General features: G+C 41.9%; 1 protein-coding gene across 1 annotated transcript in view; it reads right to left on the bottom strand.

Annotated features, from left to right (window-relative positions):
* GRIK3 (glutamate ionotropic receptor kainate type subunit 3) overlaps positions 1–25,348 on the bottom strand; it is a 337,694-nt gene that overhangs the window by 116,687 nt on the left and 195,659 nt on the right. The window lies entirely within an intron of this gene.

Genomic DNA, 25,348 nt, shown 5'->3' with positions numbered 1-25,348 from the left:
ATTGTAAATATGGCAGACATTACCATAATATGGACTGTCCGCGTACTGACATTCTCATGTTTGAGTTTATGATGCAGATTTATGTGAAATTATACTTTTCACCTTCATTCTTCACCATATGGACCAATTTGACATGTTTTGTGCAACGCTGCCTAATCTGTAGGCGTTACATAAATAAATTATTGTTATTATTATATTCCTATATCATTAAAAATGCCAGCAATGTACACTACTACTCCTCATAAATAGTGGCCCACATTTATCAAAACTAGTGCAAACTGGGGGGGGGGGGAGGATTACTAGCACATGCACTCTAAGGATCAGGAAAAGCTCTCAGCAGCTGCAGGACCTGCAATGATGTCATAAGCATGTGACTTATCACATGCTTCAGGTCATCCAATTACATACCAGGCATGGTATATAGCAGAGCTGTTTGTGTTTGTAAGTTTGCTGCTCTGCACAAAGCATGCCAAATTGGTCTATATACCGTATATTCCGGCGTATAAGACGACCTGGTGTATAAGACGACCCCCCTATTTTCCTGTTTAAAATATAGAGTTTAAGATATATTCGCCGTATAAGACTACCCCTTTTCCAACGCATACAAAACACCGGTAAAAAAAACAGATTTGAATTTAACATGGTCCTTTTTTTAATTTAAATTCTTATGACATGCAGGTATAAAGCAGGAAAACTGTCACTCATAAACATAAGGCATACAACAACAACATTACCATCGTCCATTTTACTGTAAATGTTACCATACTGTACCTTAAATTTTTATTTTATTAAATATTCCATGCCATGTACTCAGAAGCGGGAAAAAAATTCCAAATGCAATGAAAATGGTGAAAAAACGCATTTGCGCCATTTTCATGTGGGCTTGGATATTACGTCTTTCACTGAGCGCCCCAAATGACATGTCTACTTTATTCTTTGGGTCGATACGATTAAGGGGATACCAAATTTGTATAGGTTTTATAATGTTTTCATACATTTACAAAAAAGAAAACCTCCTGTACAAAAATTATTTTTTTGATTTTGCCAACTTCTGGCGCTAATAACTTTTTTATACTTAGGTGTACGGAGCTGTGGGTGGTGTAATTTTTTGCAAAATTTGATAATATTTTCAATGATATCATCTTTAGGACTGTATGACCTTTTGATCACTTTTTATTTATTTTTTTATATTTTTCAAAATGGCAAAAAAGTGCCATTTTTGACTTTGGGCGCTATTTTCCGTTACGGGGTTAAATGCATTGAAAACCCGTTATCATATTTTGATAGATCGGTCATTTTCGGACGCGTCGATACCTGATGTGTTTAAGATTTTTACTGTTTATTTATATTTATGTCAGCAAAGACTTACCGGCTCAGCCTGTGAGCCCTCTCCATGCAGCGCGACCCGACCGCCGCCGTGAATACACGGCGGGAGGTCGGGATTACCGGCGTATAAGACAACCCCAGAGAAGACAGAAGATCTTTCTGTCTTCAAAAGTCGTCTTATACGCCGGAATATACGGTATCTATTAGACCGGTATCTCAGGATAGGTAGAAGCATGGTACAGGTATTGTTGGAATTGTTGTCAAATGCTCTCTTCAGCTGTGCTAAAACTATTTTTTGTCAGTTACAGTTACACTTTAAAATAGCATACAATCATCTTTATAACAGGTATATATTACTGGTAAAATGAGAAATATATTATACATCCATAATATTATCTCTATAATTGCATTTCCATATACTGGTAGGAGTATACAATTTAACGTTTTCTGCCTATGAACCCATAGGTTGTAAATTCAAAACCCTTCTTTGACAAACTATAAAAATTGTCATATTTATGGGAAGCTTGGCAAAATGAGTGGCAATACGAGACTATACTTGAGTACATAAAGAAGGGAGATCATTCTGTCAAAAAAGAAGCCTGAAAATCTATGTAAGATATCAAATTTTTTAATTACATTATACAAAATTGTGTTTATTTAGCTATAAACTGTTTTACCATTCCAAACACTTTTATAAAAAGCAGTAATAATAAAAACATATAAACATTGATAGGCTACCTTCACATCTATTTTAACTCTCTATTGCAAGGATACTTTGGAGGGATTACTCACAGGATGTATGCTCAGGAGGAGGAGTGTAAGGTTTGTCTCATTACATTCTCACACAGCTGTAACCTATCTTCCCCTATTGCTGTCCCTGCATTGTTCCATCAAGCCTCAGTTCCAATTAACATAGTCAGATGGTATAGTGTAAATGTGTGTTTATGCCACACCTCTCCCTGCTTTAAATCAACAACCCTTGTAGGAACCCACAAACAGCTTATATAAAAAGTATAAAGTAAGGGAAATGCATGCAAACAACCTCTTAGATGCCAATGTGTCTGTCTACTTTTTTTTATTTTCAGATCTCTACTTGCGGCATTTGTAAAAAATGTCTCAAAAATGTTGCTGTTTTTTAAATGTCACTTTTTAAATTTTCTAAGTTTTCCTTATGTAATAGAAATAGAAGATAAATGTGTCTTACTGGTGATAAACAAATGTCCAGCAGACTTCAGTGGACATTTTAAAAAATCCTCAAAAAGTCCCCAAAATTACAATGTGCAAAAAAAATGTCTCAAAAAAGACAAAAAAAAAAAAAAGATAAATGACCCCCTGTCTCATTGAGAGGTTTAAGGCACTGAAGTGAAACATGTCAAATTATTTTGCATTCACATCAAAGCACAAAAATATATGACATGCTGTAAGTCTGTTCTTGGTTATATACGAATAAACAAGGAACTAAATAACTTGTTTCTCTCCTAATAAAAATTGCATTTATGCTTCCAAACCAGGAAACTTTACAGGTATGCATAATTTGCAGCTTACAGTCAGAATTAATAGCTTATAAAAAGAGTCCCTATAAACAGCATAATATTTTATCAGTTTAGTAGTAATATAATAAGGAGCTGCATAAACAGCAATTCCCTACTGTATTGATATTAATAAAATGTCTCATTTTAAAAATAAAACAAGTGTTTTCTGCCAATCTGAGGTGAGGGTGGTTTATTTCTCATTCGCAGTTTGCGACACGATCTTAGAACTATTTTCATGAAATAAAAATTATATTGACCTTCTAGGATCCATTTTACTTTACCTTTATTTCTCTCTTCATGTATACAGTACCTACCTTCTTTTTCTCATAGGTGATTCAGTTATCTGTATATTATAATGTTATCCACGCACCAACCACAATGTATTAATGGGTTTATAAACAGCAGCCAGTCAAAAGACTTGCTTCTCTTTATTTACCTGTGTACCTGGTTTAGGGTGTCAGACACCCACATGTAGGAGTAATTCTCCTAGAAGCGTAAATTGTATTTGAGTATCCTATGTTGCCAATACAGCCCATTTCTTAAATTGACTTTTACGGTTCTATTTGTGCAGTATTATGGATAAATTTGCCCATTAAGCAACCCAAGCAACTGCCTGTGCACCCAGAAATCCTGGGAGCCTCCAAAGCACTGGGATGTAGACAAGTCTCCCAGAGCCGTTGACAAACAACGTGTAATACTTACCGCCATTCTCCCCACGTGCATGACATTGCCAGGAAGAATATAAAGAAGTGGCTAAAGCCAGCAAATACTAATGAAACATGACATATAGTAAGTAACAGCTCAAAATGTATGCAGTAGGTTAGCAGTAAAACATGTGAATATTTGGTTCACACTTGCAGTAGTTAAAGGTGCTGTCCTACTGTTAACTAATAAATTAACTAAAGCTGTACTCACCTGCTCCAGTGATCCCAGTATCCTTAGGAGTCGTGCCCCTGTAAACACACAGCTCCACTCTGACAACTTCCGGGCAATCTACCACAGGGGACAGGGAGTGCAAGGCAAGTGCAGTAAGTTGTTGGAACAGAGCTTTAGTGCCCTTGTAAACAGACAGGGGCACATCTTAAAAGTTCTGCGGCAGGGGACACATCAGGAAAGCCGGAGTAGGTGAGTATTAAAAGCCTCCCACAGCCTGGCTAATATATTTTTATAACAGTCAGACAACCCCTTTAAGCCCTTTCACTGACATAATGTAAAGCAAAAGTAGAAATAAAAAATACAAAAACCTACTGCCCCCTAATAATTTAGCATCTTTCTTTACTACGTACTAGCCAGTCTCATGAGATACTTGTCCTGCCCATAACATAAATAGAAAAAAGTCCAACAGAAAAATTGTCTTTGTTTCCATAGCAACCAATCAAGCACTAATTTTAATTGTTAAGGAGCACTATAAAAAAGGAGCTTTTTTTTATTATGTACCTTGTAACAGTCAAGGTTGCAATTGAAAGGAAATCTTCCTCAGTGGTAGATTAGCCATTAACACTGATGAGTAGTTTCAAGCAGTGTGAATCGAAATATATGTGTATTAGCAGTTCTGCTTCTTTACTTTACCTATAAAAAGGATTTTATTTTTATTTAAATGAATTGCAAGTTCTCCAGCACCCAGCTCCCTGCTCCTTCTCTCTCTCCTCCCACTATCTGACAGGAAATATTTCCTTTAACTCTACCTGACCTAGAACGTTTTGTAGCAGTGAGTGTCATCAGGGGAACATAGTTTTCTAAACTATATAAAACTATTTAAAGACCAAAAAAACAAGATAATTTGACCTTTGTAATATAAAGGACTGGCACAGACAACTCAAAGAAGGATGGACCACGCAGTCACATCTACTCCACAAATATTCAAATGCTCAAACACACTTCTGAATATCATAGCTTCCCATCAAAAAGTAGGTGCAGCTGTTTGCACCTCCTGAAAACAGACAAGGTAAACTAAGTGCCCTCAACACTATTAAATGATGGCCCACATTTACTAAGACCCTTGCACCAGTTTTCTGTCAGACCTTGCATGTTCTTTCTCATGCAAATTGCTTCCACATTTATTTTAGAAGTGTCCAAGACACACATATGTTGCATGTGACTCATTTGTGTTGCACTATACCCGACGCGACACAAATTTCTGCACATAAAGGGCCGTTCTGGTGCACAGTCGGTATGTGCAACACATTTGGCATGCAGAGTCTGACAGAAATGTGTTGCATGCCCTATGTTTAAGGTGAACCAAAAAAAAAGTTGTTGCACACTGTCGGGGCAGTGTAGGGAGTGCCAGATTCATGATGTACGTGTGCCAGAAATACTGAATCTTGAATCACCCTGCTTACTCCACAGGCAAACTGCACATAGTGGCTTACTAGGGTGCTTATGCCAGTTTTCTGTCAGACTTTTCACGTTCTTTTCAATGCCAGGTATTTAAGAAGTACCCACATCACATATGTGTTGAATGCGACCCATTTGAAATCAGCGCTCTAAAAAGAAAGTGAAAACTAAAACTAGGCATATAGGCATATTTGGGCCTGCGAATCTGGTCACCATGCATCTTATTCCAGACACATTGTCTGTAGCTCTAGGCCTAGTTTAAAAGTTCAACTGTTTGACAAACAGAATTGATGTCAAATAATCTGTCCTTTGTTTAAATTTTCTTTGTCCTTTGATTGTTGCTTTAATTTCATTGGTGCCTTGTAGATGCTAGAAACTGTACACGCTAATAACTCTATGATATACACCAATTTTGCTACAGAAGTTCCAGTGAAATGAGCAGAACTACAAAAGCAAGAGATTTGTTGTCGGTAAATGCTATGATTATTCTCACATTTTCTGTTCATTTGTCTCTATGTATGATGTAATTGGTGCCCACAGGGCATATATTGTTTCAAATGTATTTCTAAATATATTACTCTTTACCATCTACTTTACCCCAGTTATATTACATGTATTGTCAAGTATATACATCTACATATTACTCTTTGTCATCAACTTTACCTCCATTATATTTTCAAGTATGCAAATTTACATAAAACTCTTTGTTATCTACTTTACCTTGGTTATATTCCCTGTATTGTCAAGTATACAAATTTAGATAGATGGGAGTGATATACTAAGAGGAAATTTATATTGCTCTTTAAAAATGAAGAGAAGACACTTTTTAACTAACACGTCTATACTAAAGAAGTGGCTGTCTACCACAGCTGTGATCAACATGCGCAGCACATATGGCACTATCCTGAGAGAGTAGGGCTCATAGCATAATGTGGTGCGTACCAATCGTAAAATAGGGGCCTTCTTTCAGGTTCCCTTTAAATGTTTCCTGACACGACTGATCCAAAATTTCAATTTATACACCACAAAAGACTGGAAGACCTTTGTGGATTTGTTAAAAGATTAAGAGGATTTATCTAAAGTAAGCCAAACTCACTTGAGAAATGTAAGCAGCATGGATAAAGTACCAGGCATAGAATAAAATGAACGGGTTTTGAACATAGGTGGATTTTTCTAAATGCTTTTTTAGAATATTGAAACCACTTGAAGTACTACTATCCAATTAACCTTTTTGTACATATCCACCAGGGATGATATTTGCAAATTCTTGTCCTTATTTATGGCAGGGAGAACAGCTTCAGAGCACATACTGCTGTATTTGAAACACTGTACAGACTCAAGTTTTAAAATTTCCACGATATAAAGAGATGAATATTTCCAAAACATAGTAAACTAAAATGTAATTTTTAATCTAAAAAAAACTGTCATCAGGATTTGACATCTCCTGATGACAGGTTTCATTAGCCTTTTATATCATGAGTGCAATACTGCTTTCATAATCAATCTTTCAGGCGCTAAAAAAACCTTAAAAATTAGATAGTAGAACACATAGCTCCCTGTCAGGATGCACCATTGAGTCAAGTGGGTGCAAGCTTCAATGCACTAAGTCCCTTTGTAAACCTCCCGATCCTTCATGCCTACAGGAGCTGACCACTGCAAGCAAATATCCTGCAGGAAAGGGGGGCAGCGATTGGGAGCAGGAGGAAGGGGTTGAGGGAATATGATGCAGGATGACTTGTGGCATTGAAGCTCACAACCTCATGACTTCATGGTGCTTGCTGACAGGGAGCCAGATATGTTATCATCTACTTTTATAGGTTTTGGCACATGGAATATTGATTATAAGAGCAGTATTGCACTCATGATAGGAAAGGCTATTGACACATATCATGAGGTAGAAAGGTCAAATCTTGATGACATTTTCCCTTAAATTAAATTGTATTTGCCAATTCTCCCTAAATATCTATGAGGTTCCTTACAAAGGTTCAGATTTCCCACAGCTCCAAAACATTCTCCAAATTGTGTAGTCATTGTTTATGTAACATGGGAATAGGTCAGGAAGAGTCAGTTAAGTTAATAAATGGTCGTGTCCAAAATTTTGAGTATTCACATCACTAAAAGACGTTTGGTATAAAAAGAGTGTGATTCTTTTCTGTCAAATTTGGTATGAATGAATTTAAGTTATGCTGTGATTGGTTCCTACAGATACGAAAGACAATTTTGCTGAATTTGACGTCAGCATGTGCAAGTCTCTTAGCACACTCATCAGTATTTTTTTTTTGGTGAGAAAAGATAGTTAAAATTTTCATTGCAAGGGAAAACTGATGATTTTCATGTAAGTTTTATGAAGTCAGATGATTTACCTTTTTTTAGGCTGTCCTATTCTCCAACTACAGATTTAAAACAGGCAGTGATATATTTTTGTTATATTCTGTTGAAATAAAATGGGGAAGATTTATCAAGCTGTCTGAAAATCTTAACATTTCAAGTTCATGAGCACTGGTAAAATGAAAGCTGAGCTGTGATTGGTTGCCATGAGCAACTAGAAATATTCTGACTTTTAGACAGCTTGATAAATGTGTCCAATGTTGTACAATTTGAAAGGATTTTAAGAAAGTCTGAAAAACAGGGTTAGTATACCATAACTGTGTAATCCAAACTTATTGGGGCTGATTTACTAAGGGTCCCTTGGCCGCATTTCCGTCGGGTTTTCCGACTTTTTGGGGATCACGCCGCCGGGACAGAGATTTAGAAGGGCATTGTGTTGAACGCGATAGGATCTTGGCACCGGCTTTCATGCAACAGAAATTGGGGGGCGGGCTGTTGGACGAACTGAGTGCGGGATTAAACATTTAAATTGTGTCACAAGACAATGCACTTACATGCACCAGGAAAAGAAGGTGAACTGCAGCGGACCTGAGCGGGGAAGCGACACATGCAGGATATCGGGCGCACAATCTTAGTGAATCCATGATCGTCGGACAACGCACAGCGGGAATCTGGACAGGACCGGGTAAGTAAAAGTGCCCCATTTTCTCATGTAATAATGATGCAATGAGCTCCAAAGTGCTACTGCACCCATCTCACATAAAACTGTGTGATTGATACCGAAGTGCTTTTTCGGTGTTAATGCTTCATAATGCACCTTGATGTAAAGAGTTTGATTCAACCATCCGGGGCATGCCAACCGTATTGATCAGAGAGTACACAGTCTTTTAAAGCGGCCAACAACAGATGATATGAATTATGCCTAGGGCAGGGCCTGAAGTGTTTGTGCATGACTTATCAGTTGAAAGAGCACAAACAGAGACTACAAGTCATAGCAGTGCCAAACACACAATATCATATAAAAGTGCCAGTCACACATTCATTTCACAAATGTTCCTTTCACTCAATGTCATTATTAATACAAATCTCACAGTGTTCATCATTAGTACCAGCCAAAGTCCCATCAGTGTCTCAGTAGCAGAAAATGTTATGAGATATGGGGAGGACTTTTCACCCTTTCCCTGCAGGTACTTCTTTAACTTGCCCCTACTCTCATTTTGCATGCAGCTTCAATGTTGTGTGCTGCTACTCTTCTCTGACAGAGACGGAAACTGATTAACAAGACCTGAAATGAAACAGAAGAGAAAACTGCACTGCCATCTATCACCCACTCTCCATTCACTGTATCAATAGGATATTCTGTCTTTTCGATCTATCAGTGCTGTTGTCTGTATCTCAATCATTAGGTCCTGTAGAAAGTGACATTATAGCTGCCTACAGCTCCAAATGAAGACACCATTGTACATACCTTTGAAAATGGGGCCTCGTAAATAAAGCTATTTATTGTCAACCATAAAATATATGTATATTAAACTATGTAAAAAAAGGCTCCATACATTTCATACCACAGGTTCTATTATCTGAGCGGAGACACACTTTAAAGAGTTTGCACTATTGCCGCACTTTGCCACTGGCACTTTCTGCATTATTTATGTTCCCACAAAAACGGATGCCATTAAAAAAGACAAGTCTACATTATTTGCTAGTAAATTCTATGATTATGTTGCTTATAATTTGTAGATGTTTTAGAATGGAGTATTCACTTTAATAAAGTGAACATTTTTTTAGGGTGGAAGGAGCTCTGATAAGCTGTCATGCAGCAAGCAGTCTCAAACAGCCAGTACTGAACAGCTAGGAAGCTTCCAGGCATTTGCAAAAAGAATAGAGTCTTACAAATTATTTACACTCTTTCTTTCTTCTTTTTGACGTTTCCCTGGCAAGGAGCCAGCAAAGTAAAGTATAATTGAGCATAGAACCTGCAAAAAATAGTGTCTATGGCTATAGCAAAGCACACTGTATAAATAGAAAATATGGAAAATTGCTATAATTAATTATGGGTTAAATTATAAAAATGTTAAATATTTTGTTTGGATATAAAAGTAATTGTGCTACAAAATAAAGGAATTCCCTTCACAGACATACTCTACTTTTTAAAAGGAATTGCCCAGTAACAACAAGTTATCCCCTATCCCTTGTGCTGATCAGTGGGGGTTCCACTTGTGTAATGTTGGGAATCTTCATATATCACGAGACTGGTCCAACATTCCCCAAAACGAATAGAGCAGAAGGTTGTACATGCATCCAGCTGCTGTATTAGTTCAAATATATCTGATGGATATATTTGAGCACAGTACTTATGAAGACAACAGCCGTACGCTTTCTCAACACTACACTCTGTATTTGATCCATAGGGTTCTAATGTCAATTTTATCCTGTAAATAGGGAATAACATGTAGTAACCTCAAAATTCTTTCCATTATTTACATTTGACTTGCAATCACAGAAAATGATCTTCCATTATGCTTTTATTTATAATAGAAAAAGTAACCCTATATGGACAAGGAAGACCTTTAAAGGGGTATTCTCGTCTGAGCATTCACATTCGTCTGCCATATATAAACATTTCTTCAATTAGATGTTATTAAAAAAAATGTTCCTGTGTGAAAATAATTTCTCATAAATGTAGTCATATGGTCCCTTAGCAACAAGACTGTGTCCTTGGATACGGCCACCTTTGCTGGAGGGATTCCACAAAGAAACAAAAAGTTTTTGTATATGAAATGTCCTGGAGTTGCTGCAGGTCCCACAACCGTCCTGCAGTAATGAACGCTGAAGCCAGGTGATCAGGCAGGACTCATTAGCGCAATGTCTGGCCACCGCTGCCAGAGTGCGGGGTGGTCGTAACCGAGGAAGCTTTCTGGGAATGTTTGCCAGAAAAATGGTGTACAAGTCCTGATAAATATCCCCCTTTATGTCTGCCTGATAGCTAATGGTTGTATAATTTCCAATTAGACTAATGTTAACAGTTTCACAAGTAACCAGCATTTCCCGTAATATTTTATTTCATAATGTGGTAGTTATATCAAAATTCTGTAAGAAATATAGAATGCATTTTATAATTAAAAATATTGTACCTCTTGCACTTAAACAGCATCTTACAGACAGCCTATCATTTTCTGCTCTTTAATGGTAGAAGTTTGCATAAAATCTTACTATACTGGTGAAGCACTGAGCTATTTTTAGAAATGAATAGCTTTTCTCTCCACAGGTAACACTTTTGGTCGCTTTGTAACGAAAACTCTGTGCAGTTAGGAATGGCTCTTTTGTGATTGTCTGTGACCGGGTTATGCAAATGCACTAGGAGTAGAAAAATTAATTTCAAAGCAGGTTTTTTAATGTGTTGTTAGAATAGGTCTTAACCTGGCACAATGGGGCACAGCAGTTCCAGCTCTAATCTGTATGCACTGTTTTCCTCTTAAATGCATTACACTATGTGCAGAAGACCACCAAATTTTGCTTATTTTCTTTATAAAATGTGCTTATGTCTATTTTTTCTTTTTATAATTTCCAAGTGAAGCTGTTTTGTATTGTTCCTAAGATCTTAGCATCAAAGAAAGCATAATAATCTGTATATAGACCACAAAGTGCCAGACTGATCATGTCAGTCTGATGAAGATGACTTCATGATAAATGATGGTGGACATACTATGGAGGTGTTATAAGTGTGGGGATATTTGATGTTCAATCCTGGCAGTGGAAAGTTCTATGCTTAAAGGGGTATTCCCATCTAGGCATTTACATTTATTTGAATTCATTTGCCTTATATAAACATTTCTTCAATTGGATGTTATTAAAAAAATGTTCCTGTGTGAAGATAATTTCTCATAAATGTAGTGATATGGTCCCTTAGAAACGAGAAAGCTTCCTTGGATACGACCACATTTGGCAACAGTGGCCAGATATGCGCTATTGAGTCCTGCCTGACCCCCTGGATTCAGCGATCATTACCACAGGATAGTTGTGCGACATGCAGTAACTGCTGGACATTTCATATACAAAAACCTTTTGTTTCCTTGTGCAATCTCTCCGGCAGAGGTGGCAGTATTCAAGGAAGCCATCTCGTTTCTAAGGGATCATATGACTATATTTATGAGAAATTATCTTCACACAGGAACATTTTTTTAATGACATCCAATTGAAGAAATGTTTACATATGGCAAATGAGTTCAATTGAATGTAAATGCCCAGATGGGAATACTCCTTTAAAGGTTAATAATTGATCAGGATAATGATACTGGTCTCCATTCATCAGTTGTACGTGTACATGTATAATGTTACACGACTGTTGTCATTTCATATTTGTGGCTTTGGTGTTTAGCTATTGGTCCTCAGTGACCCCTGGTTATATAAAGCACCTTTCCAAAGAGGAGGGTGCCTGAGCAACACATGTTCTTAAAGTACTGTTTCTTGAACTTGGCTTTGCTTCTGTCTCTTGTCCTAAACCTACAACTGGTCTGTGATGTTGACATCAGCTGGTGTGGCTCCAAATCTGTGCTGTCCACGGCAATCTGCAGCCTGACATTTAACTTTGCAGGAACATCATATATCAAGACAAGGACTTGTCATTAAAGGGAACCTGTCATCAAGAACAGGCACAATCAATCATACTCACCCCATACTGTGTCATGGTTGAAAAGTGCAGTGCAGAGGTCCCAGCTTATATGTGTCTCCACCCTCCAGTAAAATCACTCCCCAAACTTCTTCTGCCTATGTTGACACCGATGATGATGGGGTGCTTGACAAGGTTAGAACATCTGCAGTTTCCCACACTGTGCTCACTAGTCAGAATTGGGCTATTCTATACTCATTTGCATCAGAAAAACAGTGGTAGATAATTTTAGATATTATGGGGAGGACTTTCTACACTTTAGCAGCATGCATTACTGATGTGAGGGGTCTAATTCAGGTGGAAGGTCTTCTGTAATCCTTAGACCCAAATCACCTACACAGGGTAGCTATAATGCTACATACACACAGGATGTAGTTTTATATGGGCTGAAAACAACTAATCAGTTTTCCCCATATTTTTCCTTTGTAAGTGTCCTATTTTTCACCTGTCCTATTTTTCCCTATTGGCAACAAATCATTGACTGTGTGGACCAAGTCCCTTCCTATATTGGTCAAAAATACTTCTTGTTACTTTTAGCAATTATTTCTAGTCGTATGAATTCCATCCATATTTTTTTCAATAAAAAAAAAAAGATTATTGTGTACCAGGATTCTGTAACTTCTGCAACAACTAAAGGGCCTTCATTAGCCATAAGCTAACAGTTATATTAGCCGGGAGTAGTCACATAATCCATGATAAGTCACATTAGCCAGGAACAGAAATATTAGACAGAAGCAATCACATTTAAAGTGAGGGACATGCTAGGTTTACGTGAGCAGGGAATGAAATAAGTATATACCGTATATACTCGAGTATAAGCCGACCCGAGTATAAGCCGAGGCCCCTAATTTTACCACAAAATACTGGGAAAACCTATTGACTCGAGTATAAGCCGAGGGTGGGGAATGCATTGGTCACAGCCTTCCCAGTATATAGCCAGCCAGCCCCAGCCCCAGTGTATGTAGCCAGCCAGCCCCTGCCCCAGTGTATATAGCCAGCCAGCCCCTGCCCCAATGTATATAGCCAGCCAGCACCTGCCCCAGTGTATATAGCCTGCCAGCCCCTGCCCCAGTGTATATAGCCAGCCAGCCCCTGCCCCAGTATATATAGCCTGCCAGCCCCTGCCCCAGTGTATATAGCCTGCCAGCCCCTGCCCCAGTCTATATAGCCTGCCAGCCCCTGCCCCAGTGTATATAGCCTGCCAGACCCTGCCCCAGTCTATATAGCCTGCCAGACCCTGCCCCAGTGTATATAGCCTGCCAGCCCCTGCCCCAGTGTATATAGCCTACCAGACCCTGCCCCAGTGTGTATAGCCTGCCAGCCCCTGCCCCAGTGTATATAGCCTGCCAGCCCCTGCCCCAGTGTATATAGCCTGCCAGCCCCTGCCCCAGTGTATATAGCCTGCCGCCACTGCTGGACAGATCGCACAGAAGATATACAGGGGTCGCCGGAAAGGTGAGTTTAGATATATTTATTTTTTTGACTCGAGTATAAGCCGAGTTTGGGTTTTTCAGCACATTTTTTGTGCTGAAAAACTAGGCTTATACTCGAGTATATAAGGTACATCTATTTAAATATCACATCTTGTTAGACAGAGATTACAGATATAAATACTTGTTTGTTCAATGTTTTGTGCCATAGAGAGTATAAACATGTCTCCCCAGTGAGAAGTCCACCACATCTGCCTCACGGCCACTTCATAGCAGCAGCAGCAGTGGTTGCAGGTGGTTTGGGCTTTTGGTAAGCTGTTCCATGCTGGATGCTCCCCTGCTGCTCCTCTCTGCTTAGTAATGGACGAGCTGCTTCCTTTATTGCTCACCTATTAGTGTTACAGACAGTGACCATGAAAGTAGAGATCAGCATATAGATAGCAAACAGGACACAGCTCTTGTGAATCCAGTAACATCTCATCCAGTGATCATACAAAGAGGATACATTCCCATGCTGTGTGGCATCTATTCTTTAGGTGACAGCTGTATGGTAAGCTGCAGGACAGGGGGCAACACTAGATTTAGGATGCAGACAATAGCACCTATCTAGCCTAATATTATGGTTACATGATGTTGGCTCAAAGCCCACCTACTAACCAAAAGATGCAACAGAGATACAGAGGAGCATCACAGATTGCTGATAAATAGATTTTTATCTCTTTCTCTAATGTATTTTTGACCTGGTTATACCTGATTTTAATACTAACACTTTAAATGCACGCCATTTTTAAATGAAAAAGAGATGTACAGTACTGTTTTGGTCCAGAAATGTGTACCTACTTCTTTATTTTAGACTATGACTTGCATATTATGATATAATTCGCTGAAATTTGGACATAGTTACATTTTTTTTTACCATGAAGAAAGCTGCTAGGTATGTAAATAATATTCTCGCTGTTAGACCAGAGCTTAAGACGGTTTAGATCATTAGTCCTTTATTTTCGCCAGAGGTCATTTTAGCTTCAAGGTTCAGTGATAAAATACAGCATAGTAATCTTCTGCAATAAGGCTCTGGGAGCTCATTGAGGGGGTTAATGATATTTCTATGCTTATTTCTAAGCTGCAGCAATTCCTTAAATGTGCAGGATTCAGGTTTCTTATTGTAAAACATCAGCTAAAAGCTTTATCTGTTCCACTGTAATACTGGCCCCTAGAGGACACTATTGCTTTATGAGTTTGTTCAGTATCAAATGCTTTCTGATGCTAAAACTTCTTATAATAGCAGTTTGCGGCATGGAAGAAAATGTCATTCTAATTATTTCAATCATAGGTCTTTCTAATGTTTTTAATATTTGTATACACTAAAAACTATTTCCAATTGTATACTGTCTGATATGAAAATGTTTCATCTTGCCTATTTAAGCTGTGTTCACACTTTTGCTCCCATCTTACACTGCCACTTCCGTTGCAATCGATAGCAAGAACTGCACAAGAACATTCAAAACTATTGTTGCTTTGAAAATCACAAATAAACATTGGTAGCCCCATTGGAAGCCCCATTGCGTCTCAATGGGGATGGCAGGTGTCACTTGGATCCCTTGAAAAACAAGTGTGTGTACAAGGTTGTAGCTTCTGACAAGAAAAACTACATAGATTATGAGTCAGCTGATAAATTAGAAGATAGATGTGAGATTTCTGATAAATCAGCAAATAGATAAGTAGATAGGTTGATGTTGTGATCTCTTATACCTTAATTAGAAGCCCTTATCCGTGTGATGCAATTTACTTTACCATCTAATGTATCTGGTCAAAACTCCCTATATTTATGCACCAGAGTCTCTGGTGGGGAGAGCTGAGAAAGCAGGCAATAAGGACAAGTGGCCCAAGGACTACACTGCTGACCCCATGGGATGCTCCAGATAGCAGAAAAACCATGTGGTTTGTTGCAATAAAGTTATGAGTGTCCCTGAAAATTGCCAGCAAGTAAAAAAAAAGTGTCTGTTAGAAAGATTCATCTTATATCTTTGGGACTAAATATAATTGTGTATTCTCTCATACAAAGTGTCAGTACATATAGGCTCCCATTTTAGAAGAATATATTTTGTTAATGCACTACAGCTAGGGGCAGTCATAATCTTCTAAGAGGTCTAATCGTAACCTACATATTGGTGCTTATAATCTGGTGAAGCCTTTAGGCACTATGCGGAGAAGTTAGAATTCCCTGCAGCCTTGAAGGCTATTATCTATTGTCATACTACTTTCTTGCCTAAAGGTATAATTTAGAATAAATGAAAATCCTGCATTATGAATCTGCCATTTATGTCAGTATCTATCTATCTATCTATCTATCTATCTATCTATCTATCTTTCTATCCATCTATCCATCTATCTATCTTTCATTTACTTACTTAATTAATAAATGGCAACACTGTGCACAAAAAGAAATAAGCAAAAGATAGATTTATTTGTGAGTGCAACACTGTGGCACACCACACCATCAATCCTCCTTATTTGTTTTTGGAAATACTTGCATTGCACAAAACATCACAATTAGAGATGAGCGAACATGCTCGTCCGAGCTTGATGCTCGGTCGAGCATTAGGGTACTCGAAACTGCTCGTTACTCGGACGAATACTTCGCCCGCTCGAGAAAATGGCAGCTCCCGCCGTTTTGCTTTTTGGCGGCCAGAAACAGAGCCAATCACAAGCCAGGAGACTCTGCACTCCACCCAGCATGACGTGGTACCCTTACACGTCGATAGCAGTGGTTGGCTGGCCAGATCAGGTGACCCTGGGATAGACTAGCCGCTGGCCGCGCTGCTCGGATCATTCTGTCTCTGGATGCCGCTAGGGAGAGAGCTGCTGCTGGTCAGGGAAAGCGTTAGGGTGTTCTATTAGCTTACTGTTAGGCAGGAGTGATTCTCAAAGAACCCAACAGCCCTTCTTAGGGCTACAATAACGTTCTACTTTTTTTATTTTAATTTGCATCTTTTACCATTTTGTGAGGAATTAGCAGGGGGACTTGCTACCGTTGTGTTTAGCTCTTAGTGGCACACATATCCATAGCAAAGACCGAAGTGGGAAAATTCAGTAGGGGTTGGATTTCTATTAGGCAATAACTCAGTGTCATCTCATCTGGCATAGTAGTGTGCTTCCTTTGATACTTGGCTAGAAAATAGCCATAGGAGAATACAAACAGCTTCTTGAAGCCTACAGTAGCGTTCTATATATTTGATTTCTGGTTGATCTGCTGGTGGCTGTAGTTTCTGCAGTGCATGTACTTGCCAATTCTGAGCAATTTGTAGTGAGACTTGCGACCGCTGTGTTCTGCGCTTAGTGGCGCACATATCCATAGCAAAGGCCGAAGTGGCAAAATTCAGTAGGGGTTGGATTTCTATTAGGCAATAACTCAGTGTCATCTCATCTGGCATAGTAGTGTGCTTCCTTTGATACTTGGCTAGAAAATAGCCATAGGAGAATACAAACAGCTTCTTGAAGCCTACAGTAGCGTTCTATATATTTGATTTCTGGTTGATCTGCTGGTGGCTGTAGTTTCTGCAGTGCATGTACTTGCCAATTCTGAGCAATTTGTAGTGAGACTTGCGACCGCTGTGTTCTGCGCTTAGTGGCGCACATATCCATAGCAAAGGCCGAAGTGGCAAAATTCAGTAGGGGTTGGATTTCTATTAGGCAATAACTCAGTGTCATCTCATCTGGCATAGTAGTGTGCTTCCTTTGATACTTGGCTAGAAAATAGCCAGAGGAGAATACAAACAGCTTCTTGAAGCCTACAGTAGCGTTCTATATATTTGATTTCTGGTTGATCTGCTGGTGGCTGTAGTTTCTGCAGTGCATGTACTTGCCAATTCTGAGCAATTTGTAGTGAGACTTGCGACCGCTGTGTTCTGCGCTTAGTGGCGCACATATCCATAGCAAAGGCCGAAGTGGCAAAATTCAGTAGGGGTTGGATTTCTATTAGGCAATAACTCAGTGTCATCTCATCTGGCATAGTAGTGTGCTTCCTTTGATACTTGGCTAGAAAATAGCCATAGGAGAATACAAACAGCTTCTTGAAGCCTACAGTAGCGTTCTATATATTTGATTTCTGGTTGATCTGCTGGTGGCTGTAGTTTCTGCAGTGCATGTACTTGCCAATTCTGAGCAATTTGTAGTGAGACTTGCGACCGCTGTGTTCTGCGCTTAGTGGCGCACATATCCATAGCAAAGGCCGAAGTGGCAAAATTCAGTAGGGGTTGGATTTCTATTAGGCAATAACTCAGTGTCATCTCATCTGGCATAGTAGTGTGCTTCCTTTGATACTTGGCTAGAAAATAGCCAGAGGAGAATACAAACAGCTTCTTGAAGCCTACAGTAGCGTTCTATATATTTGATTTCTGGTTGATCTGCTGGTGGCTGTAGTTTCTGCAGTGCATGTACTTGCCAATTCTGAGCAATTTGTAGTGAGACTTGCGACCGCTGTGTTCTGCGCTTAGTGGCGCACATATCCATAGCAAAGGCCGAAGTGGCAAAATTCAGTAGGGGTTGGATTTCTATTAGGCAATAACTCAGTGTCATCTCATCTGGCATAGTAGTGTGCTTCCTTTGATACTTGGCTAGAAAATAGCCAGAGGAGAATACAAACAGCTTCTTGAAGCCTACAGTAGCGTTCTATATATTTGATTTCTGGTTGATCTGCTGGTGGCTGTAGTTTCTGCAGTGCATGTACTTGCCAATTCTGAGCAATTTGTAGTGAGACTTGCGACCGCTGTGTTCTGCGCTTAGTGGCGCACATATCCATAGCAAAGGCCGAAGTGGCAAAATTCAGTAGGGGTTGGATTTCTATTAGGCAATAACTCAGTGTCATCTCATCTGGCATAGTAGTGTGCTTCCTTTGATACTTGGCTAGAAAATAGCCAGAGGAGAATACAAACAGCTTCTTGAAGCCTACAGTAGCGTTCTATATATTTGATTTCTGGTTGATCTGCTGGTGGCTGTAGTTTCTGCAGTGCATGTACTTGCCAATTCTGAGCAATTTGTAGTGAGACTTGCGACCGCTGTGTTCTGCGCTTAGTGGCGCACATATCCATAGCAAAGGCCGAAGTGGCAAAATTCAGTAGGGGTTGGATTTCTATTAGGCAATAACTCAGTGTCATCTCATCTGGCATAGTAGTGTGCTTCCTTTGATACTTGGCTAGAAAATAGCCATAGCAATAGGATAGGATTGTTTGTTTTTAAAAACTCAAAAAAAAACAAAAAACACAAAAAAAAAAAAAAAACACAAAAAAACACCAAAAAAAACAAAAAGAAGTAAAAAAAAAAAAAAAGTTATAACTCTCATTTTAAAAATGTTTAACCCGAGGGCTAGGGGTAGAGGACGAGGGCGGGGACGTGGGCGTCCAACTACTGCAGGGGTCAGAGGCCGTGGTCCTGGGCGGGGTGAGACACCACCTGCTGATGAGGGAGCAGGGGAACGCCGCAGAGCTACACTCCCTAGGTTCATGTCTGAAGTTACTGGGACTCGTGGTAGAGCACTGTTGAGGCCAGAACAGTGCGAACAGGTGATGTCGTGGATTGCTGACAATGCTTCGAGCAATTTGTCCACCACCAGTCAGTCTTCCACGCAGTCCACCCATGTCACCGAAATCCCCACTCCTCCAGCTCCTGCACCTCAGCCTCCTCCCCCCCAGTCTGCCCCCTCCCAGCAAAATTTGCCATTTGAACCGGCATACTCTGAGGAACTGTTTTCTGGACCCTTCCCACAGTCACAAACCACTTGTCCGGTTGCTGCTGAGCAATTTTCCGATGCCCAGGTTTTCCACCAGTCACAGTCTGTGGGTGATGATGACCTTCTTGACGTAGTGGAAGTGTGTAAAGAGGTGTCCGATGATGAGGAGACACGGTTGTCAGACAGTGGGGAAGTTGTTGTCAGGGCAGGAAGTCCGAGGGGGGAGCAGACTGAGGGATCGGAGGATGATGAGGTGACAGACCCAAGCTGGGTTGAGAGGCCGGGTGAACACAGTGCTTCTGAGACGGAGGAGAGTCCTCGACCTGAACAGGTTGGAAGAGGCAGTGGTGGGGCCAGACGGAGAGGCAGGGCCAGAGCTGGTGCATCAGCGCCACTGTCAACTAGTGAAGCTCCCGTGGTGAGGGCTCTTGCGGCGAGGGCTAGATCTTCAGAAGTGTGGAGGTTCTTTAAGGAAACACCGGATGACCGACGGACTGTGGTGTGCAACATTTGCCAAACCAGGCTCAGCAGGGGTTCCACCACTACTAGCTTAACTACCACCAGTATGCGCAGGCATATGAATGCTAAGCACCCCACTCAGTGGCAACAAGCCCGTTCACCTCCGGCCGTGCACACCACTGCTCCTTCCCCTGTGTCAGCTGCTAGTCAGCCCCCTGCCCAGGACCCTGGCACAAAAACCCCATCGTCGCCTCCACGATCCTCCACAGCATCCACCAGCGTTCAGCTCTCCATACCCCAGACGCTGGAGCGGAAACGCAAATATAGTGCAACCCACCCGCACGCCCAAGCCCTTAATGTGCACATCTCCAGATTGCTTAGCCTGGAGATGCTGCCCTATAGGCTAGTAGAGACCGAGGCCTTTCGCAACCTCATGGCGGCGGCCGCCCCTCGGTATTCGGTCCCCAGCCGCCACTACTTTTCCCGATGTGCCGTCCCAGCCCTGCACCAGCACGTGTCAGACAACATCATCCGTGCCCTGACCAACGCCGTTTCTGACAAGGTCCACCTGACCACGGACACGTGGACGAGTGCTGCCGGGCAGGGCCACTATATATCGCTGACGGCACATTGGGTTAACTTGGTGGAGGCTGGGACCGAGTCTGACCCTGGGGCTGCTCATATACTGCCGACGCCGAGGATTGCGGGGCCTACCTCGGTCCAGGTGTTTCAGGCCTACTATGCCTCCTCCTCCTCCCACCCCTCCTCCACCTCCTCCTCCGAACTACCATCCGTGGGCACGGCGCCATCAGTCGGTAGCTCTAGGCACAGCAGCAGTGCCGTCGCTAAGCGACAGCAGGCGGTGCTCAAACTGCTGAGCCTAGGCGACAAAAGGCACACCGCCCAAGAGCTATTACAGGGCATCACGGCGCAGACTGATCTGTGGCTGGCACCGCTGAACCTCAAGCCGGGAATGGTTGTGTGTGACAACGGCCGTAACCTGGTGGCGGCTCTGCAACTCGGCAGACTGACACATGTGCCATGCCTGGCCCATGTGTTAAATCTGATAGTGCAGCGTTTCCTCAAGACATACCCCAATCTGTCTGATTTGCTCACGAAGGTGCGCCGCATCTGTGCGCATTTCAGGAAGTCCAGCCCAGATGCTGCCACTCTCAGGGCAGCGCAGCGCCGCCTCCAACTGCCCGCTCACCGACTGTTGTGCGACGTGCCCACGAGGTGGAATTCAACACTGACCATGTTATCCAGAGTTTACCAGCAGCGCAGAGCGATTGTAGACTGCCAGATGTCAACTTCCACCAGAACTGGTAGTCAGGTCAGTCAGCTTCCTCAAGTCTACAATGAGGAGTGGACGTGGATGTCTGATATCTGTCAGGTGCTGAGTAACTTTGAGGAGTCAACACAGATGGTCAGTGGCGATGCCGCCATCATCAGCCTCACCATCCCGCTGCTTGGCCTGTTGAAAAACTCTCTGGTCAGCATGAAGTCGGAAGCTTTGCGCTCGTCACAAGAGACGGGGGAAGAATATTCCCTTGTTGATAGCCAAAGCACCCTGAGGTCTGTTTCTCAGCGCATATCGGAGGAGGTGGAGGTGGAGGAGGATGAGGAGGAAGAGGAGGAGAATGTTGGCGAGACACAAGAGGGGACCATTGTTGAGTCCTTCACTGTTCAGCGTGTATGGGCAGAAGAAGAGGAGTTGGAGGAGTTGGAGGAGGAGGAAATGGACAGTCAGGCCAGTGAGGGGAGTGAATTCTTACGCGTTGGTACTCTGGCGCATATGGCAGATTTCATGCTAGGCTGCCTATCCCGTGACCCTCGCGTTCAAAGAATTTATTCCAGCACCGATTACTGGGTGTTCACTCTCCTGGACCCACGGTACAAGCAAAATCTTCCCACTCTCATCCCTGGAGAGGAAAGGAGTGTGAGAATGCATGAATACCAGCAGGCCCTGGTGCACAAGCTGAAACAGTATTTCCCTTCTGACAGCGCTAGCGGCAGAGTGCGTAGTTCTGCGGGACAAGTAGCGAGGGAGAGTAGGCGAGCAGGCAGCTTGTCCAGCACTGGCAAGGGTACGCTTTACAAGGCTTTTGCCAGCTTTATGTCACCCCAGCAAGACACTGTCACCTGTCCCCAGTCTCGGCAGAGTAGGGCTGATCTTTACAGAAAGATGGTGAGGGAGTACGTAGCTGACCATACCATCGTCCTAAATGATCACACAGCTCCCTACAACTACTGGGTTTCAAAGCTGGACATGTGGCACGAACTGGCGCTGTACGCCTTGGAGGTTCTTGCCTGCCCTGCCGCTAGCGTCTTGTCCGAGCGGGTTTTCAGTGCAGCTGGTGGCATCATCACCGATAAGCGTACACGCCTGTCGACTGACAGCGCTGACAGGCTGACGCTTATTAAAATGAATAAAGGCTGGATTTCTCAGAATTTCCAATCTCCACCAGGTGAAGGAAGCTCAACCTGAATAATTGATCCACTCCTCCTCCTCCTCCTCATTTTCCTCCTTCTCCTCCTCTTTGTACAGTAAAGCAGAGGAAAATGGCTATTTTTTGACAGGGCCCACTGGCTCTTGCTATAGTACTTCATGCATTTAATTTTTCTGGAGGGCCACCTACCCGGTCCTCTGTTTGAAACAATTTTTGTGAGTGCCACATACAGGCACTCAATCTATTCCATTTTTCTGGAGGGCCACCTACCCGGTCCTCTGTTTTAAAAAATTTTTGGGACTGCCACATACAGGCACTCAATCTATTCCATTTTACTGCAGGGCCACCTACCTGCTCCTCTGGTTTGAACAATTTTTGGGACTGCCACATACAGGCACTCAATCTATTCCATTTTACTGGAGGGCCACCTACCTGCTCCTCTGGTTTGAAACATTTTTGGGACTGCCACATACAGGCACTCAATCTATTCCATTTTACTGCAGGGCCACCTACCTGCTCCTCTGGTTTGAACAATTTTTGGGACTGCCACATACAGGCACTCAATCTATTCCATTTTACTGCAGGGCCACCTACCTGCTCCTCTGGTTTGAACAATTTTTGGGACTGCCACATACAGGCACTCAATCTATTCCATTTTACTGGAGGGCCACCTACCTGCTCCTCTGGTTTGAAACATTTTTGGGACTGCCACATACAGGCACTCAATCTATCCCATTTTACTGGAGGGCCACCTACCTGCTCCTCTGGTTTGAAAAATGTTTGGGACTGCCACATACAGGCACTATCCAAATTAAATTGTCTCCATAGCAGCCTCCACACGTTGTCTCCATTGCTACCTCCAAAAGTCGTCCATATAGCTGCCTCCATACATCGTCCCTTTATCAAACGAGGTGTGTCAGGAAGAAATTTGGGTTGTTTTCATGGATTCCACATCAAAGTTGTTAACTTTGTCGCCACCCTGCTGTGTTATCCACAAAATATACTGGCAAACTTTTACCATTTAGGGATATTATTTCAGCGCTTCTTGCGCATCTGTTTACATTCCCCTCACCCGGCATATCCTAAACTTATAAGAACGCTACTACACTTGATCTTATACAAAAGGTTCTTAGAAGTGCTGTTTGGGGAGTAGCCTAGAGACAGGGGCTTGGATTGGCGAAAGCTCGCCTGGCAGCGGAACGCCAGCTCCATGCGCATCATGCGCTTCTTGCGCATCTGTTTACATTCCCCTCACCCGCCATATCCCAAACTTATAAGAACGCTACTACACTTAACTTGGTGCAGGCTGGGACCGAGTCTGACCCTGGGGCTGGTCATATACTGCCGACGCAGAGAATTGCGGGGCCTACCTCGGTCCAGGTCTCAAAGGCCTACTATACCTCCTCCCACCCCTCCTCCACCTCCTCCTCCTCCGAATTACCATCCGTGGGCATGGCGCCATCAGTCGGTAGCTCTAGGCACAGCAGCAGTGCCGTCGCTAAGCGACAGCAGGCGGTGCTGAAACTGCTGAGCCTAGGCGATAAAAGGCACACCGCCCAAGAGCTATTACAGGGCATTCCACATCAAAGTTGTTAACTTTGTCGCCACCCTGCTGTGTAATCCCCAAAATATACTTGCAAACTTTTACCATTTAGGGATATTATTTCAGCGCTTCTTGCGCATCTGTTTACATTCCCCTCACCCGCCATATCCTAAACTTATAAGAACGCTACTACACTTGATCTTATACAAAAGGTTCTTAGAAGTGCTGTTTGGGGAGTAGCCTATAGACAGGGGCTTGGATTGGCGAAAGCTCGCCTGGCAGCGGAGCGCCAGCTCCATGCCAAGATCCAACTAACATAGTTTTAACTGCAGCACCTTTAATCTACTACTAGTTCACTGCCTCCATACATGGTCCCCTTATCAAACGAGCTGTGTCAGGCAGAATTTTGGGTTGTTTTCATGGCTTCCATGTTAACTTTGTCGCCACCCTGCTGTGTAATCCACAAAATATACTGGCAAACTTTTATCATGTACCGATATTATTTGAGCGCTTCTTGCTCACCTCCTTTGGTTCCTCTCTGCCACCCATTGGTTTGAAGCCTGAGTCCATTTAGGGTATGTCGCCATGACACTCTCTAGCCTGCTGCCGCTGCCTCTGCATGCCGTCCCCTATAGTGTCAGGGTCAATTATTGGATGTTTTAGATGCTATCTAGCTTCATTCTGTCACTCTGTCATGGCCATGCTGTTGCCCATAATTTTGGCATAATGGTGCGATTATGCAGCCTCAGAGGCATCCATGCATGCTGCCCCTGCTGTTTCCTGTCCATTTCCGTGGTGTTTCCATCCTTTTCTGAGGTTCCCAGGTGTTTGGCCAAGCTTCCCTGTGCAGAGCCTTGGTCCCCTTGAAAAATGCTCGAGTCTCCCATTGACTTCAATGGGGTTCGTTATTCGAGACGAGCACTCGAGCATCGGGAAAAGTTCGTCTCGAATAACGAGTACCCGAGCATTTTAGTGTTCGCTCATCTCTAATCACAATTCAAGTGCATCTTTATTTAAAAATCAGTGGGGCAATGTGAGGGAAAAAAATTTGATTGACTTGATTGTTTAGGATTATATGGAATTGTACCCAAACTATGGGAAAACTTACGCTTTTAGTGAATGTGAATTTCATGTAGTTTAATGTAAATAAAAATTTCCCAAAAATGGACTGTAACACAAGGCTAAAAATGTGTCGCACACCCTATTTTGAAGGTGCAACAAAATTCATGAAGAACATGCACCAGAAATTAATCTGGAGCACTCTGCACTATACACAATTTGCATTGTTCTTAGTAAATATGCCCCATTGTCTCATCTACCTAGGTATATATGTTCATAGAATAGAATATTAGGGTAATTTTTCCCTTTAGTATGAAAAACACTGCACTTTCTGCCTGGTTATAATTGCTCGTTGAAAAAGTACCTTTTGGGGTCATCTTACCTTTCAATTACTGTGAAATACACTCCATTATCAGGTTATAATTGCATGTGGAATAATATTATACAAAATCCAAAAGGTAGTAAGGAAACAGTATGGAACTCACCAATCTTC

The sequence above is a fragment of the Engystomops pustulosus genome, chromosome 2 (assembly GCF_040894005.1).
Source record: "Engystomops pustulosus chromosome 2, aEngPut4.maternal, whole genome shotgun sequence".
NCBI lineage: Eukaryota > Metazoa > Chordata > Amphibia > Anura > Leptodactylidae > Engystomops > Engystomops pustulosus.
The sequence above is the reverse complement of the archived record's forward strand: the minus strand, read 5'-3'. Positions and strand labels throughout refer to the sequence as shown.